This window comes from Podarcis tiliguerta, assembly GCF_965153285.1.
Source record: "Podarcis tiliguerta genome assembly, chromosome: 2".
Taxonomy (NCBI): Eukaryota; Metazoa; Chordata; class Lepidosauria; order Squamata; family Lacertidae; genus Podarcis; species Podarcis tiliguerta.
Genome location: NC_139535.1, coordinates 7,011,866 through 7,030,779, shown reverse-complemented (window position 1 = coordinate 7,030,779; position 18,914 = coordinate 7,011,866). Strand labels below are relative to the sequence as shown.

Sequence of the window (18,914 nt, the reverse complement as noted above, 5' to 3'; positions counted from 1 at the left end):
CTGAGGATGATGTCCCCTTCCTGGAAAGCTGCTGCCAGTCAGCAAAGAGTACAGATCAAAAAGGCAGCTTCCTATGTTCTGATCGAGCTTCGCACAAACTTAGCTCCCCTCTTCACCTGCCCTATATCTTAGCCCCAAGGACTCTGTGGCTCATGGGATAAGTGGAACAGACACAGTGGAATAAATACACCACCAGCTGCCCTTAATTGTGATGTTACTTCATTGTTCCCAAATGCAATATTTGAGAGCGGAGGGTGTGAGGATCCCTTAGAGGATCAGAAGAGATCATGGTGGTTCAGAGAAGTGTAAAGAGAAGAGAGGATTCCTCTGGAACTTCAGAAGAGCAGGTGCAGAGCAAGAGAAAAACATGTTTCCTGAATAGACTGACATGGATCAAGGGAGGAGAAAGATGAGTTTGACTGATCTTTACTGCCCTCTTAAGAGCCCTGCAGCTGATCAGGCCAAAGGCCCATCAAGTCCAGCATCCTGCAATCACAATAGCCAATGAGTTGCCCCAAAGGGAAGCCCATAAGCTGAAGATGAGCACAGCAGAACTTTCCCTACATGTGATTTCTAAAACCCATCGCACAGGTGCCATCTCCTTCCACCCACGCTCAGTTGCAGGGAGTTTCCCTGCACTCACATTTGAGCTGTCTCCTAGTTTAGTTTCCTCACCCTAAGCTCTGGAGTATACCAAGGAGCCCAGTGTGTTCCACAAAGTGAAAGAGGGGGCTCAGGGTCATGGGAGTGATTCATGCTCTTATGTAGCTGAATTGCTTCATACTTTCTGAATGTCCCATGGTCTTAGCTTTGTTCTGTGTTACAGTGTTCAAAATTAGCCAGGCTCCAGGCACATTTTGCACTTAGCTATTGGCCAAGGTCAATGAGGCACCCAAATAGTTTGTTAGGGCAGAGAAGGTGTCCATTGACTGTTGGCAGTAACAAGTCCCCAGTGATCCAAGAAATAAATAATCATCTTAATAATGTAGTTATGGAGTGGCCTGCAATGAGTGACCCACTCAAGAAATGAACAAAAGGTTTCCCCAAAGGCTACTGAACAACAGCCCTTATGCTTGAATGGCTCCTCTCCACTGACTGGACATAGCAGGACCTCAGGTTCTGCTATGGACACCTCCACCTGCAACACCAAGTGTTGCCTTTTGGCCTCATTTCTGCACTGAGAGTGTTCAGCAAAGTCCTAGTTGCCCTGGTGGCACACCTACTAGTGTGGTGTAGTGGTTAAGAGCGGTAGTCTCGTAATCTGGGGAACCGGATTGCGTCTCCGCTCCTCCACCTGCAGCTGCTGGATGACCTTGGGCTAGTCACACTTCTCTGAAGTCTCTCAGCCTCACTCACCTCACAGAGTGTTTGTTGTGGGGGAGGAAGGGAAAGGAGAATGTTAGCCACTTTGAGACTCCTTAAAGGGAGTGAAAGGCAGGATATCAAATCCAAACTCCTCTTCTTCTTCTTCTTCTTCTTCTACTACTATCAGGGACTACGCAGAAGAGGAATTGTGGAGACAGCCAACCCATCCTGACCCTTCCAAGGAGGAGGAAAAGGAAGGCCGTATAGATTTAAAACAGGGGTTTGAGGGGGGTAGCAGCTCAGAGGTAGATGAGGAGAAAAGCTGGGAAATCATGGCACATCTGGAACAACACCCAGATGACACATTGTCATTAGGAAACATTCCAGATCCTCCATCTCCCAGAACCCAGAGAGCCTTAAAAGTAGGAGAGCAAAGGTCTCAAAGATAGAGGGCATGTAGCAGCACCCCTATAGGAGACAATGAGCATGGCAAATGAGAACGTGGGAGAGATGGGGGTGGAGATTCACACGGGACAACGCCATTATCCAAGAGGCTGGGTTCTATAGCTTCTCTCTGTAACGATTGAAATAAAAAAGGACTGTGAGAAGTTCAGAAGTTCAGTCCACTTGTCGAGTGATACTCTGAGTTCCATGCATCCACTGAAGCAGGTGGACCATGGTGGGTCAGCGCTTAACTTTGCTGACCCCGGGGTGCCCTGCTTAAGGCAGGCAGTAGCTGACCAGCTAGATACAATCATCTCTCCCACCAATGGAGGCACCCATAGCTCTTGTACCTTATGACAAACAGGATGATATTATAACCTGTAGCTGCTGCCTCCCGCGTTGTTTTTGCTGCCTTTTTTCAGTGACATCCCTGGGGTACAAGCCTTGGCAGTGTGTATAAAAATATTTGAGGGACCCCCCCCCCCAAGTTGATGGGCATTACCATCTAAATAGAGTGCATGTGTCGCATCTTGTGATTGATTATGTGGTGCGAGACTTACTTCCCCTTACCAATATATTATTCAAATTCACACCCCTGGCCAGGAACAATCTGGTTATCAGTAAGTTGAAATCATAATTTTGTCTCCAAACAGAACAATGATGCTTGCTTTCTGGTTAATTCACAACTTTGGAACTACAGGGATGATTTCATATAATTTATATATGCTCAAAGCCGTTTACAAAAAGATCATAGAACTAGGGGGATTCCAGAATTATTTCCACTGAAACAAAATCCTTTTTCCATATGCAAAGGCTGCAGCTAAGATGGCTCTTCCTTGGTGATTTAAACACAAATTTCAGCACACATTTTACCCCTCTGTGCTCAGTGTAAGTGCCTGACATAAAGGCAGCAAGTGTAATTCAGAATGTATTTGAATTACATCTATTCTATGGTTAGCAGAACCAGATCCATTGAGTAACGGAGCTTATAAGGAAGGGAGGGTGAATGAATGTTCAGGACGTGGAAGTTGGTGTTAGAACTGGGGTGTCAGCATAGCTGTCAACTTTCCCCCTTTCTTGCGAGGAATCCTATTCGGAATAACGAAATTTCCCTTAAAAAAAGGAAATGTTGACAGCTATGGGTGTTAGTTGCAAGTGCTTTTTTGCTGATATTTTGGAGGGCAAGTATTCTTTTTTGTTCAAGTTATTGAGCTTGAAGTGAACTACTGGCTAAATCTTGACTCAATATTTCTCTGACACAGGATCTTCTGTGCACCAGATTTCTCTCCCCAGGGCCCCAGAACAGTGGAATGAATGACACGGTGCTGCTATTTATTCAGACGTTTGGACAATTACGAAAAATACCGCTTGAGTTTTGGGGAGAATAAATCACTATGATTCTGATAATCATAAGGTTCACAGTACTTTGGTGGCATTCGTGGAACATTCAAAGAGTATGTTGCCATTTAAATGTCAAGCTGACCTTTGACCCCCCACAAGCTGGCCCAGGTAAAGACCAGGAGCCATTTCTGTGCATTCTTGTTCTCATGTTTTCCTCCAGGTCTGCACCTGTGCCTTGAGCCACACAGAGACTCAGGTGATGCATCTCCCCCTTATAATTATTCTTATTCTTGCCAAATCACCAGGGATTTAGACAAATCAGCCAAACATCAGAATCAAGGCTAAAGTGAGGTAATTTATTACACTGTGCCTGAAAAGTTTCTTGCAGAAAATATACCCTGTGCCATGGGCCACTTTTCTTGTCCAATTCTCAGGGCTCAGATTAATAATGAGATTCTAAAAGCACCCGAGGTCAACCCATGGAATTTTAAGTATACCTTTTCAGCTGTTTCTGGGTGAGCCAACTTTTGTTAGTGTGTCAACAGATCTTTCTTCGCTGTTGATGCAATAACAAAGTCTATTGTTTCTCCTTCTGATTCCCCTTGAGCCCTTATCTAAGTTTTCTCTCCTACAAGCCCAACTTCCAGGTTCTGTGACACAGTAGTCATGGCTTTCCCCATAAGATCTTTCTTCCAAATTGCCCCAAACAGTTTCAGCTGCTAAGAAGTATAGAATACACACCCTACACCACAAATGAGAAGTGACTGGTTCCTGTCTTCATTTTCACTGCAAGCCCTGCCCACACTCTGGATCATGTTTATCTATTGTTGTTGAAGTTTGGTCGTTCAGTCATGTCCGACTCTTCGTGACCCCCTGGACCTGAGCACGCCAGGCACTCCTGTCTTCAGGCAATTGAATATGTCAGAGTCACACAACAAACATTTGGGGGGGGGGTGTCAGATTGTGGCCACTCTAAGCAACTGGAACAGTCTCCCTCAGGAGGTTGTGGTCTCTCCTTCCTTGGTGTTTATAAGCAGAGGTTGGGTGGCCATCTTTCATGGATGCTTTAGCTAAGATTCCTTCATTGCAGGGGGTTGGACTAGATGCCCCTTGGGGTCCCTTCCAGTTCTATAATTCTATGATTCTATGATAACCCTGCAATCCTAAGTAATGGATTATTGTTCCCACCAACATTAAATGTGACCCCATAACTCCTATTTTTGTTCAACAGCCCAATGAATGTGAAGATTGTATTTGGGGTAGGTTGTGTGATACCTCTCATTGTTCTTGATCATAAAGTTCAGAGTTTCCCTGGCCTTCTGTGTGGCCCCTTCTACTTCCCTTTCCATGTAGGGGCCGAATCACCCTGTTTTTAGGGCTGGTTGTGACCATTCTGTGTGACCATTGCAACAATTCTGAACACAAAGAATGGGTTTTGATTTTCACTGATCTTTCATGCAGGCCCTGCACCCTCATTCTGGTTCAAGAGCCCATTTAACAAAAAGGTTAGTCTTGGTGGGTTGTGCTGCATTTAAGTGACTCATCATAACTTGTCTGAAGTAATGGGTTTGCACTTCCTCTTAACCATACATGTGGGCCCTGAATTGCCTTTTTGATTTAAAGGCCCAGTGAAACTAAATATTTTTGGAGTGTCATGTAACTTTTCTATGAGCCCAGACATTTGCCTTGGTCCTAAACAAGAGGTTTCATGTCTGCCAAGTCATCTATGGGGCCCTGGAATCCTGAGGGGTGCCTTTGATGAATATATTGCTTTAGGGTGTATTGTAACCTCTCCATGATCCAATTCCATCATCCATGATTCTAAGGGAAAGGATTTTTTCTCTGTACCCTTTCAGGACCCATATGGAAGTTTAAGGCTCAAAACCATTTTGGGGAGTGTTGGGAGGTATCTGATGGTGGGGTAGACAGGTCACAATACACAATTCAGTGCAATCCACTCAACCATAATTCTCAGAAGATGACTAGACAATTCTGCAGCCATTCAATGCAGGCCTCATCCTGCTTTAAAGGTCAGACGTGTGCCTAGAAATTGGGGGCAAATATAAGTACAGTGTTACCTCAGGTTAAGGACTTAATTTGTTCTGGAGGTCCGTTCTTAACCTCCCACTGCTGCCCCCACGCTGCCGCTGCGTGATTTCTGTTCTCATCCTGAAGCAAAGTTCTTAACCCGAGGTACTATTTCTGGGTTAGCGGAGTCTGTAACCAGAAGCGTTTGTAACTTGGAGCGTATGTAACCCAAGGTACCACTGTATAGATTGTAGCCATTGGAAATGCCCTTTTATTTCTTCTGTCAATAATTTATTTTAGTATTTTAATAATAGTTGCCTTGACAGAGAAGTAGTATAGAAATGCAGTAAACAGGCAAATATTGTGCTGGAGAAGAGATACCCCTTCCTTATTTGTGTAGGAGCAGGATTTTAATCACACTTGTAATGTAACAAACACTATGGATAATATGGAAGGATACAAAATGTTATGGAATAATATGCAGTTGTAAATGTTGGCAATAGGACCCATGGGGGGGGATGAGGGGAAATCTCAAGATTCAGAGAAATCTCTTTATATGCTTATGTAATGTGATAATTTTTTACTTGTAAAATCAATTAATTATTTTTTTAAAAAGTTGTTTGTGTTGGTTTCCACATTCCCTTTCCAGAGCGCAGACTTGGAGTGTGACATTCCCCATGTCATGCTTCACTTTCAGACATGCTTTGAATTCAAAATTAATTCAGCATTCCTGAAGGGGGTTCCTTTAACTAGCCACACCCCTCTCTCCCCCTCCTTGCCTTTGATGAGCTGCTTCTCAGGTAGCATTTTCAGGGAGGAGAGCTGCTCAGCTGAGTGAGAATAAGGAAGTGAAGTTATGGGAGCATTGTCTTGTCTGCTCATAAGACCTACTGAATGGCAATGAATTTTAGTTCCTGCTTCCCTGTGAGAGGGCAGCCCTCTCTCCAAGAATCATAGAATCATAGAATCATAGAGTTGGAAGAGACCACAAGGGCCATCGAGTCCAACCCCCTGCCAAGCAGGAAACACCATCAGAGCACTCCTGACATATGGTTGTCAAGCCTCTGCTTAAAGACCTCCAAAGAAGGAGACTCCACCACACTCCTTGGCAGAAAATTCCACTGTCGAACAGCTCTTACTGTCAGGAAGTTCTTCCTAATGTTTAGGTGGAATCTTCTTTCTTGTAGTTTGGATCCATTGCTCAGTGTCCACTTCTCTGGAGCAGCAGAAAACAACCTTTCTCCCTCCTCCATGTGACATAAGAAAATGTCAAGTGTGAGGCAGTTAGGCCTGGCCTGCCCCAAAGTGACTAGCAGTTCAAGGGAGGAGGGTTTGGCATCTCAGAGTTGGGAGCTAGATGTGGGAGTTTTCACAAACATGTTTTTCTCCCAACTACGACCCCTGCACGTGAATATCCATAAATTCTTGAGGATGTTGTACAGTTGCTGTTTGTTTCCTTTGTAATTATTAAAATCACAGTGGTTTCCATACATCTTCTTCTACTTTGATACTTGGGCCATACCCACTGAAGGTTCAACATGGGTTTCTGTGGTTGTTCGTTAAAAAAATGCATTGCCACCTCCTATTCAGCTGTGGTCTTTATTGGTGCAACATTTTACAGGGCAGAAGAGTAGAAGTATGTGCTTTCGAGAGTTTACAACCATGGAAGCAGAATCATAAGAGGATTCATTACAATCAGGTAGTACAGAAATTTTGTCATAGCTTTCAGATTGTTAAAGCAATCAAGTAAATTCACCATTCACCTTCTCTATTTTCCATGGTGTGTTACATGGAAGATTGATAAATTAATTTCCATATCTGTGGTGCTGCAACATGCTGTGCTAATCGACTGAACTATCCTGCAGATCTCAACATTCACCATGGCAGAGATTGGGGGGTTGGGATTGGGTCCTCCTCTAAGAACTCGGGCTCTGATCCAAGTACCGACATGCTGAATTGGGCTCAGTAGCTACAAAATTATATAAAATACCATAACAACTGGAAAGGTCCTTAAGAACCTTTAAATATCAGATAACCTAAAAAGATATATGGGAATGTGACTTTATCAACTGTTTGTGATGTATAATTTATGTTCTTGCCCAAAGTGTAAGGCTCAATGACTCCCAGCTAATAACGTCTGAAAAAATCTCTCTCTCTCTCTCTCTCTCTCTTTACATATATGTTACATGTTACAAAGTGAGAGTTAAATCTCTTCGTATTACCATACTTAAATATTTAATAGATTTGGAACAAATGTGGAACTGATAGTCCTTAAATGAATGGGTAAGTAAATTTTCACCTATAGGCACCAAACCCAATTTGCACCAGTTAATAGAGTATTGTGAAGACATCTATCAGCTGCACTAACATGGAAATAGTAAAATGGGGTTTAGAAATCCTCAGAAGAATATCATCTGCATATGAAATCAATTTATATTCAACTGAATTGTGGACTACTCCATAGATCTCCCTATGTTGTCTAATAGCAGAAGCAAACATGAAAAAGCAAGGGTGAAATCAGACATGCTTGTCTAGTTCCTCTAAGTTGGGGTGCTCCAACTTCTTTGTTTCCTCCCAGAATCCAAGTGTAGGACAGACAGTTTTTGCAAACATGTTTTTCTCCAGCCTACGCCTGCACATTAAGCCACGTAAAGAGTTCAGGACATTTCAGAGGCCATGCTTGTTCCCTTTATAATTATCAAAATCATAGAGGGGTTTTTCTTTCATCTTCTTCTCAACAAAGCTCCAGAGATTTGTCCCAAGATCACCATTGAGTCCACTCAGGGAGATATCTGAATTGTCAACAACTTAAGGTAATTAAGATATATCATCAGAGCAGAAAGGAATTGGTGCATAAAGGCCTTCTGTACCACTGACAATTTGGGTTCAGATTTAGGAGAGGTGAGTTGCTATACAAGGGTGCAAGACTGACCTCTATTCCTTCTAGATGGGAAGCCTTGGTTGGATTCCATCCACATTATCTAATTATCTTCTAGTTCAGAGGAGCAGTCACAGACAAGGAAGGTGTTCCAAGCAGGCACAGAATGGTACTGCTTCTCCTGCTCTTCCTGCCTCATGCAGACAGTGGAGTGAAGGCAAAATGCCCCTTGACTTTGGAGAGAGACTGGATTGAGCCATTCAATTATTACAGGCCAGGAGACCACATCATTAGTGGAGTCTTCTCTGCCACAGGTGCAATATTTAATCCACAGCACTTCAATGAGTCTCCCTCTACCAACTTTATCATGTAAGTCCATTTATGGCGATTTGGTTATTACTGCTTCATTCAATATTTATCTTTATTCATCATCCTTTTGGAGCTGTGGTGTATCTGTATACTTTAGACCTTCCAGGCTGCGATGCTTTAGGGTATACATTTTTAATTCTTTATTTTCTTTCTTTTTTACTGTCTGCACTTCTTTTTAAAAACAAATCAATAAAACTAATTATAAAAATAAAAGACTGGGGAGGGAGGGAGAGAGGAATAGATGTTCTGTGTCATTTTACGAGCCTTTAAAAACCTTTTGTCTCGTATTGTTATTTGAAAGTCTGTGTACGTCTAATTTCATCATGAAAAATTCACTCTATTTTAGTTTTGTTTTCCAAGGGATAATGGGTAGTGATTGAACAAGGCTTTCCCACTAGTCAGGCATCATTAAGTGGGGATTGGCTGAAAACTTCTGAATCTGGATCAGTGTTGGCATGATTAAATTCTAGAAGTTGGATTCAGGACTTTATATTATCCTTAGAAGCTTGTCCAAAAAAATGAAGAGTTGGAAGTGATATATTCACTGAATGCTGGAGGATATGATGTGATATTTTTTGCAGCAAAGAAGGAACGAGGTACTGGCTGCCCCTGTCTTTTTTCTTTGCCATTCAAGAGATCAACCAGAATCCCAGGCTCTTGCCCAACACCACTCTGGGCTACAATATCTATGAGACCTTTTTTCATGGAAGGGTGACGTATGAAGCTTTGGTAGACCTGGTCTCTTCTAGACAGGCGAATGTTCCAAACTACAACTGTGGAAAACAGAATAACTTGATTGCAGTTCTGGAAGGGGCTGACTCTGACTCTCAAAATTCCATCCAGATTTCAAGCATGTTGAGCATCTATAAAATGCCACAGGTAGGAATGGAGATTGAGGAATTATCTGGCTGTGGTTCTCAGGCATGAAAATTTTGGGTAGTGTCAACTCAGAATGAGGAAGACATAGGAGGTCAAGGGATTGAAGAAAGGAGATAAGGAACGGTCAGAAGAATTGCTGTTCTCGTTTTGATATTACCTGTACTTCCTCCCTTCCCTTTGTGTCAAATGTTGATGTTTGTGTGTGTGTGTGTGTGTGTGTGTGTGTGTGTGTTTGTATGCCTTTGCATATGAAGTGAGAAGAAAGGGAACTTCCCTCGTACTAGTGGCCATGCCACTAAAAATTGGATAAAGCGGGGAAGTTTCCTTTGAGTGAAACCGTGAAATTTGTTTATTCATTGAAAACATTCATAAGCCACTCAATTATTAACAAAACCTTTTAGTAGTGCACAACCTAAAACAGTAACAAAATTGTTGAAACAAATCTACAGTATAAAGTATTAAAATAAAAGGATAAAGGTGTATTTTAAAAAATGAAAACAGGAACTGAGGGAATTCATAAAAATAAAAATGGAATCCAGTCTTATATGTCAAGAAAAGTCTGGGCAAAAAACCAACAACACACGTGTTTTTACAAAGCAAATATATGTTATTTGGTGTATGAATTATTTCATCTTTGATCCCAAACATTGCAAGCCAACAGTCCTTCTTTTCTTGCCAGGTCAACTATGCTTTTGGCTCCCATGTTCTGAATGACAAGAGGCAGTTCCCCTTTTTCTATCGGACGGTCCCCAAAGAAGAGGCCGTTTACCCACCGATTGTCAAGCTGCTCCATTACTTCAGATGGACGTTCATTGGTCTCATTGCTCCAGACACTGACAATGGAGTGAAGTTCATGAAGAAATTGACACCTTTGCTCGTAGAGAGTGGCATCTGTGTTGCTGTCTCACTAATCATTCCACAAATTAATACAATCCGTATGACGGTCAATGTTCCTCCATTAGAAAAGTGGGGGAAAGTCCATGTATTTTTTTATTATGTAGAAACTACTTATTTCTTGCTGGGAATACGACTTGGAAAAATAATGTTTGACCAGCTGGTCAAACCCACAGCAGGAAAAGTCTTCATCACAACATCTATGTGGGATTTGAGTATAGACTTCGTCAGCTTCATCAACCATGGTTTTGATTTCCAGCACTTCCACAGTATTCTTTCTTTCTCTATTAGGGCAAATAAATGGACAAAATATGATAATTTTGATGCCTTTTTCTTTGGAAGCAAGCAGTTTTGGGAGACAGCCTTTAATTGTTCCTATTTACAGAATACATTGTCAGTGAAAAGCTGGACAAGATGCAGAGAAAGAGAAGAACTGGAGATGTTGCCCCAAGACCATCTGGAAAGACTCTTATCTCTAAACAGCTACAGGATTTACAACACTGTCCAAGCTGTGGCCCGTTCCTTAAATGCTGCATATTCCTCTAGATCTAAGTGGAGGTTGAAGGACAGTCTGGAAGTTCAAAGGCTACAGCCATGGCAGGTATTTCCTTTCCCATCACTGACATCTCAGCCAAACATGACAATCAATTGTACAATTCCTGAATGGTTGCCTTGGAGATTGTCTGAGAACTTGGGGAATGTATTGGGGAGGGGAAGTTTTGAAAACCCCTTTGTAAAATTATTATTATTATTATTATTATTATTATTATTATTATTATTATTATTTATACCCCACCCATCTGGCTGGGTTTCCCCAGCCACTCTGGGCGGCTTCCAAAAGAATATTAAAATACTGTGACACATCAAACATTAAAAGCTTCCCTAAACAGGGCTGCCTTCAGATGTCTTCTAAAAGTCTGGTAGTTGTTGTTCTCTTTGATATCTGGTGGGAGGGCGTTCCACAGGGAGGGCCCCACTACCGAGAAGGCCCTCTGCCTGGTTCCCTGTAACTTGGCTTCTCGCAGTGAGGGAACCGCCAGAAGGCCCTCGGTGCTGGACCTCAGTGTCCGGGTAGAACGATGGGGGTGGAGACGCTCCTTCAGGTATACTCGACCGAGGCCGTTTAGGGCTTTAAAGGTCAGCACCAACACTTTGAATTGTGCTCGGAAACGTACTGGGACCCAAAGCAGGTCTTTCAAGACCGGTGTTATATGGTCTCGGCGGCCGCTCCCAGTCACCAGTCTGGCTGCTGCATTCTGGATTAGTTGTAGTTTCCGGGTCACCTTCAAAGGTAGCCCCACGTAGAGCGCATTGCAGTAGTCCAAGCGGGAGATAACCAGAGCATGCACCACTCTGGCTAGGCAGTCCGCGGGCAGATAGGGTCTCAGCCTACGTACCAGATGGAGCTGGTACACAGCTGCCCTGGACACGGATTTAACCTGTGCCTCCATGGACAGCTGTGAGTCCAAAATGACTCCCAGGCTGTGCACCTGGTCCTTCAGGGGCACAGTTACCCCATTCAGGACCAGGGAATCCTCCACACCTGCCCGCCTCCTGTCCCCCAGAAACAGTACTTCTGTCTTGTCAGGATTCAATCTCAATCTGTTTGTCGCTATCCATCCTCCAACCACCTCCAGACACTCACACAGGACCGTCACCGCCTTCACTGGTTCTGATTTGAAAGAGAGGTAGAGCTGGGTATCATTGCATTACTTATCCTTTTTATCTCCTCTCAGACGATAGTCTCTCTGGGAACAGTTCCCACCACTGGCCTAATCTCTTCTTTGCCTTGCAGTGGCCCATTTGACCCCCAGGCCCTCCATAAGAATTCCCTGGGGCAGGGAAGAGGGCATTGTACTGGCTCTCTCTCCCAAAGCCTTCTTCTCTCCTGTTAGGGAGATACTTTGGCACCTACTGAGCTCCACTGAGCTCTATCTTTTGTCCAAAGATTGTGCGTGTTGATGGAGCCTGTATTAAGTGTCTGAGTGACTCACGTTCTCATTACGATAAGAGTTTGAGATATATGGACATTCATCATATTTCTGGCGTATTTATATTCTGACTCCATTAATACGCAATGAGTTAAATTTTCCATTTCATATAGAATCTTGAATATTTTAATAGGGAGCAGATAATACCTGCTCTTTTGGTGCCAGGCTGGAGTAACAATGCAGCTCAGAACACAGAGGCAGTCAATTGTTAACTATTTATTCAAGAAAACCGGCATACAACTCAGCAACCCTTCCCATTTGGTCCGGCCCCTATAGAGCAGTTGCCAGAACTGAAGGGACCTGCCTTCTGCCCTTTCTAAGGCACCTCTGGTCTCTGTTCTGCCCTTTTCATTATCCTGCATGTTCTTGGAGACCAGGGAGGAGGGCAGCTTGTTTCAGCAGGAGAGAAAGAGTCCTTGGATTCTCCAGCAGCCTCTTACCCCTCTCTTCTGCTTCAGCCTCACAGTCTGTACTGCTCCCCATCACTGACTCTCCCTGCTCACTAAACCCTGTTGCCCCCTCAGCATCTAGCCCCTCATTGTAATCTTCTTCCTCTGACCTCTCCTCAGTCTCCCACCACCAATCCCCTGGCTCTGAGCCTTCCTCCCATGGGGATTCCCTTGAGGGTTCGCTTCCTGGTGCTTCCCACAATTCCTCAAACTGCCCAATCAGTCCCTGACACTCTGTAGCCAATCCCAAATGAGAGCAGATCCAAGCATGAGTTGAATAGTCAGTGTTGTTTCCCGTGTTCTATATGCAGCCCTTTTCTCTGCCATTCTAGCTCCACACTTTCCTGGGAGAAGCCCAGTTTTACAATTCTTCAATGGACGGAGTGTATTTGGATGAGAATGGGGAACTGGCAGCTGACTTGGACATTGTGAACTGGATGGTGTTTCCAAATCGGTCCCTCCTTAGAGAGAGGATTGGGAGCATCAATAGGCAGAAATCCCTAGACCTAAAGTGCACCATGGACCAGAATGCCACTGTGTGCCCCAAATGGCTCAACAAGGTGGGGGAAATAATTTGTTTTATTAGATTTCCCATCCGATAAATCATGTTTTGTGTCACACTGCCTTCAAATGCCTCCGGCATTCCTTGAAAATCTAACTCTGTATATGTATGAATCAGCTGCTTTGGGAGTGTAATTCCAAGGTGGGTGTTTTAGTAACTAGATGATGTGGCCACTGGTTTCCCCCTTCCCCTGTCATATTTAAACCATTTAAAACTTAAAATATGTAGGAGAGTGTGGCTTTTAGCAGCCTCAGTGCTGGCAATATTTCCTGAAATGCTCCTGTAAATCCATGTTCTATGCTGCAGTTTCCAGAAAAATGTGCAATAGGTTTGTTTGCCAGAAGAGATGGACTCCTAACTTGAACCCTTCAAGGAAATTTAACCACCCCTCACCTTTTGCAGTTAGTTCCTTCCCCAACATGTGACACCTAGCACCCCTTAAAAAAAAAACAAAAAAACCCAAGCATTATTTTCTGAATATGGTTTACCTGCGCTCCTGTATGTCCCGCTTGATCAAATATGTTTGTGCAAATACGTTTTTTAAAACCTGAAACTTAATATGAAATATAAAGTACTGGAAAAGAGGTGATGGGAAAACCTACTGGATGGCAGACTTGAGAGCTGTGGTTCTCAATCAAGTCCACATTGATACTTTGGTCAAACCAACAGCAGATTCAACTTGGATCACTATGAACCTCAAATGAATAAAGTTTAGTTACCTCTGATTAATACAGTGATCATGACACGTTATCAAGTACAAGTCTATGCTTTAACAAACCAAACTGAAACACAGCTGAGCAACAGGGGAAGGAAAGTGGAAGAATCTTGGGTTTTGATCAAAATTGACAGTACTTTGACTGTTAGTCAAACTTGGCACAAGAGGCACCATGAACTCTGGGATGGTTGTCGGCACAAATGTTTCATACAGTTGTGTCCAACAAGGTGCCTTTTGTCTGTCACATTAGAAGCTTTTGGCCTCAGGATACTTATCCTAACATTGACACCCTTTCAGGAAAGGCGTCACGGTGGCTTAGAATTCTTTTATTCCTTTCAGAAAGATTAGTGAGGGCCTCCTGCATTGTGATTCCCTTAGTATGCGGAATCCTCTCCCCATTGTTTTTACCACCAATTGACGATATACCAGTTGCCTCAGGTTTTCTGTCCTGTAATATTATTAATACCAATAAATGCTCTCCTTGGTTATATGTAGTGATTTTTATTGAATATAGTTATGTTTTCTTTTAGTGGAGACCACTTTGGTATTACTTTTTGTTAAAGAAAAGCAGTACAGAAGGCAATAAAGTTGATATTCCTTGTGTTCATTCCAGATGCAGAGCTTTGCACAAGGTGTCCAGAAGATCAGCATCCAAACACAGCCAGAGATCAATGTTTCTACAAGATCATCACCTTCCTGGCTTATGAAGAACCGTTAGGGATCTTCCTAGCTTCCTTTGCCCTGTTCTTATCCTTAACCACGTGTGTTGTGCTAGTAATATTCATTATATTCCGCGAAACTCCCATAGTCAAAGCCAACAACCGGAACCTCTCCTATATCCTCCTCATCTCCCTCCTGCTTTCCTTTCTGTCCTCCTTGCTCTTCATTGGAAGGCCAAGGAAAGTGACCTGTCTTCTCCAAAAAATGGCCTTCAGCATCATCTTTTCAGTAGGCATCTCTTCTTTGTTGGCAAAAACCATCACTGTGGTGCTGGCCTTCCTGGCAACAAAGCCAGGAAACAGGGTGAAGAGATGGCTGGGAAAGACTCTGACCAACTCCATTATCATTGCCTGTTCCAGTGTCCAAGTTGTCATCTGCACCATCTGGCTGGGGACCTCCCCACCATTCCCAGAGTCTGACATGCATTCCCATTCCAGAGAGGTCATCCTGCAATGCAATGAAGCGTCTGTTGCCATGTTTTATGCTGCCCTGGGTTACATGGGATTCCTGGCTGCCATCTGCTTCATGGTGGCTTTCCTGGCCAGGAAGCTGCCTGGGGCCTTCAATGAAGCCAAGCTGATCACCTTCAGCATGCTGGTCTTCTGTAGCGTTTGGGTCTCTTTTGTGCCCACCTACCTGAGCACCAAGGGGAAATACATGGTAGCCGTGCAGATCTTCTCTATCTTGGCTTCCAGTGCTGGGCTTCTGGGCTGCATCTTCATTCCCAAGTGCTACATTGTTATACTGAGGCCAGATCTGAACCTGAGAGAGCACTTGACAAGAAAAAACCTAAACAGGACATTTGATTCTTAGCTGTAAGGCTATCACAGAATGAAGTAAAAAGTTCTACAAGAAAAGTTAGTACATGGAAGGACATTACTGGAAGTTTTGGCTTTGGACAGGACAGTGATGTTGATTTTAGGTAGTCAGGAAGGAGATGGGTGGTTTTTGGAGAAGTAAAGTTGTCAGACTCAGACATAAAGAAAGGGGAACAGTTGGATGCATGTGATTGTGGCGCTCGTACGGAGCCCCCGGTTGTCTCACGGACTATTGACCTGTGCACCACTAATCCGCTGCCACCAACCAGGTCCTCCCCGGTAAAATCACTTCAGTCTCAGTCAGCTTTTCAATTAATAAAGAAGAGTATATTTTATTTCAGACACAAACAAAACTTTTACAGCATTCCAAACGTTGTTGCTCTTTACTTTCTTAGTCTTATTTTCCTCTCTCTATCTCTTCTCCCTCCCCACACTCAAGAACCCACTGCCCTAACTGTCTGTCTATTACTAACTGCCTTTCCCAACCAGCCAACCCACGAAATCCAACCAACTACCTGCCCACAACTCCCAACGAACTCCTTCCAGAACTCCTCCCAGACCTAGTTTTATAGACCCACTGACTCCACCCCCCCGGGTCCTCTCTGTGCCACTTATTTAACTATTTCCCCTCCAGCACTCTCTCATATACTGTATGTTAACGTCACAGTGAGGACCTCATGTAGATAGGGCTTTTTTCAGTTGGAACTCAGAGGAACTCAATTCCGGCACCTCTCAGGTGGGCGCCATTGCCATTTTAGGAGAAAGAAGGGTGAGTTCCAGCACCAATCTTTCTAGAATAATAGTATGTAGACATGTCCTGGTATTTATGCTCACCAAAGGGAATGTGAACAATTTGACATCAGAAACCATCCTTGGCAAAAGCAAAGGGAAAGTATAGGAGCTAGTTTTATATTGATCAGTCTATATTGATCTCTGTTGCTCTTGCTTTCAGATTTCTTGTTTGAATTTGACAAATGTAGAATCCATATGCCTCAGTGCAAGAATACTACTTTGTATGCAGCTAGTGCACACCTGGGTTCAACTTGCAGAAAACAATTTTTAAGCCTCCTTTTCTGATGGATTCAAAACGTGTCCAAATGATTAAGCTTTACTTTTAATGGACTTTCTTGATATTGTATGTGGGCTGGAACTGGTCTGTGACCGTAATAATAAATTCATTCATTCATTTGAGTGTCTTCTTCTTAAAAATCATACTCTTAAATAGTTCCTGTATTTAAAAATACAAATTTAAATGAAAATGGATTAGGACCTCTTCCAAAACATCTTTGAGCAGAGGTAACAGCATGGGAAGTGCAGCCTCTCTAGTTTCAAAGCCACTGTCAGCTCCCATCTTGGGCTCCAGTGCTGGGCTTTTAGGTTGCATCTTCATGCCCAAGTGCAACATTATTGTGCTGAGGTCTGATCTGAATACAAAGGCATATTTAACAATAAACAGCCAAAAAAACAAAACCACTTGGAGCTTTAAAGCACACACGTGTGCCCAGAAAGCATGCGGATAGAGGTAAGCATGGCTAAGCCACTGGAGATGTACAAAGGTTGTTTTTCAAAAAGCTGCATGCATTGATTTCCAAACTCCCTTTCCAGAGTGCAGACTTGGAATGTGACCTTCCCCACGTCATGCTTCACTTTCAGCCATGTTTGGAATTCAAAATTAATTCAGCAGTCTCTTCCCACCACACTTGCTTTCACCAGCTACTCCTCTTTTTCCTTTTCCTCTGGCCCAAGCCTTGAGGAGCTGCTTTTTGAGCGGAGTTTACACAGAGGAGAGCTGCTCTGCTTAAAGAGAATAAGGAACTGAAGTCATGGAGGCATACTCTTGTCTGCTTAGAAGACATTCTGATTTGGAATGAATTTTCTTCCAACTTGGCTGTCCCTCTAGGGAAAATTTCAAATGTAAGGCAGTCGGGGTGGGCCTGGCCTGAGCAAAAGTGACTCACGGTTTAAGCAGCGGTGCCGACCTGGGCCCTATACTGTGGGTGCCCAGCATGTGTGCAATGCCACAACATCATTGGCCAGGGAGGGCGGGGTATAAATAAAATTGATTATGATTATGATGACATCATACAGGCTTTAGCACAGGCACAGCCCCCAACCCAGTTGCTACTGGGACACCGGAGTGCCAGAAGTTAATTGGCAGTGGACGGCTGTGGAAGGCACATGGCGATAGCAGTATGGGGTGGAGGTCAAGCATCCACAGAACAAAAAATGTGGTTGTCTGGGCTCCCAGGGTCTCCTAAAGTTGGTGCCTCTGAGTTCAAGTGAGGAGGGTCTGGCGTCTCAGAATTAGCAGCTAGAACTGGGAGTTTTCACAAACATGTTTTTCTCCCAACTACTACCCCTTCTCATGAATACTAATTAACTGTCTAGGATGTTGTAGAGCTGCTGCTTCTTTCCTTTGTAATTATCAAAATCATAGTGATTTTCTTTCATCTTCTCAAGCAAGCTCCAGAGACTTCACAGATCGCAGTTGAGTGCACTGAAGTAAACATGAGAATCAAGAGCAATATGAGGCAACATCTTGCATTTGGAAAAGACTGGGGTATAAATGCCTTTTGTTCCAATGAGAATTTGGGTTGGAATTTAGGTTAGGTGAGTTGGATGATGAAGGTGTGAGGTTGACTTCCACCCCCTTCAAAACTGAATTTGTAGTTGGACTCCATCCACATTAGGAAAGCAAAAAGAGTTTGGCTTCATCAAATAAATCTCTGAAATGAGCAGTCACAAGGAAGGGAGATGTTCCAGAAAGGGATTGCTACTGCTGTTGCTGCTGCCTTATGTGGAATGTGGAGTGAAGGTGAAATGCCCCTTGACTCTGGAGAGAGATGAACTAGACCCATTCAGTTATTCCAGACCAGGAGACCACCTCATTGGTGGGCTCATCTCTGCCACAATGGCTACGTTTGTTCCACACACTTTCAAGACGTCTCCCTCTACCAAATTCAGAGAGTAAGTCATTTTATGGAATGGGGTTAGAGATGTTCCTTTAGCTACCAAATTCACGAGTCCCAATTCCCAGGCTAAAGGGGTTCATTCTTGGTTTTGCAAGTGGAAAGGGCCAGGGCACGTTCTGCATTGCAGGACCAGGCATCGGGCTCCCCATGCCCCAGCCCATACAAATAAGAGACGAATAAGACGGTTTGGGGTCAAAACATGCCACAACTTTATTGAATACATATGAAAGAGATTTGGCTTGGGCATGGGACAATCTAAATACTTCCAGCCTGCCTGCCAGAAGTGACGTGTGGTCAATCGTGGTGGGGGTTCCTAAGGCTTACATCAAATAGGGTGACCCCTGCAATGAACACCGTGTGTGTGGGGGGGTGCCTTTGGCCCTGGGCACACAGACATGGACACTCCCCCTGGATCCCTTTAACAGGACACCCCAGCATTTGGAGGGGCAGGCAGAGACTACAACTTCCCTTCCATCGAAAACACAGGATTGCCCCAATGCCCAACCAGTTGGGATGCTATGTGGTAGGCAAAAGCACCAGGTAAGAGCC

General features: G+C 43.7%; 1 long non-coding RNA gene and 1 pseudogene across 2 annotated transcripts in view; both read left to right on the top strand.

Moving 5' to 3' along the window:
- The window catches only part of LOC310671218, a 497,424-nt gene that overhangs the window by 156,142 nt on the left and 322,368 nt on the right, over nucleotides 1–18,914 (top strand). The window lies entirely within an intron of this gene.
- Nucleotides 1–18,914, top strand: part of LOC310672813 (vomeronasal type-2 receptor 26-like) — a 140,264-nt pseudogene that overhangs the window by 40,626 nt on the left and 80,724 nt on the right. The gene's annotated exons all lie outside the window — the stretch shown is intronic.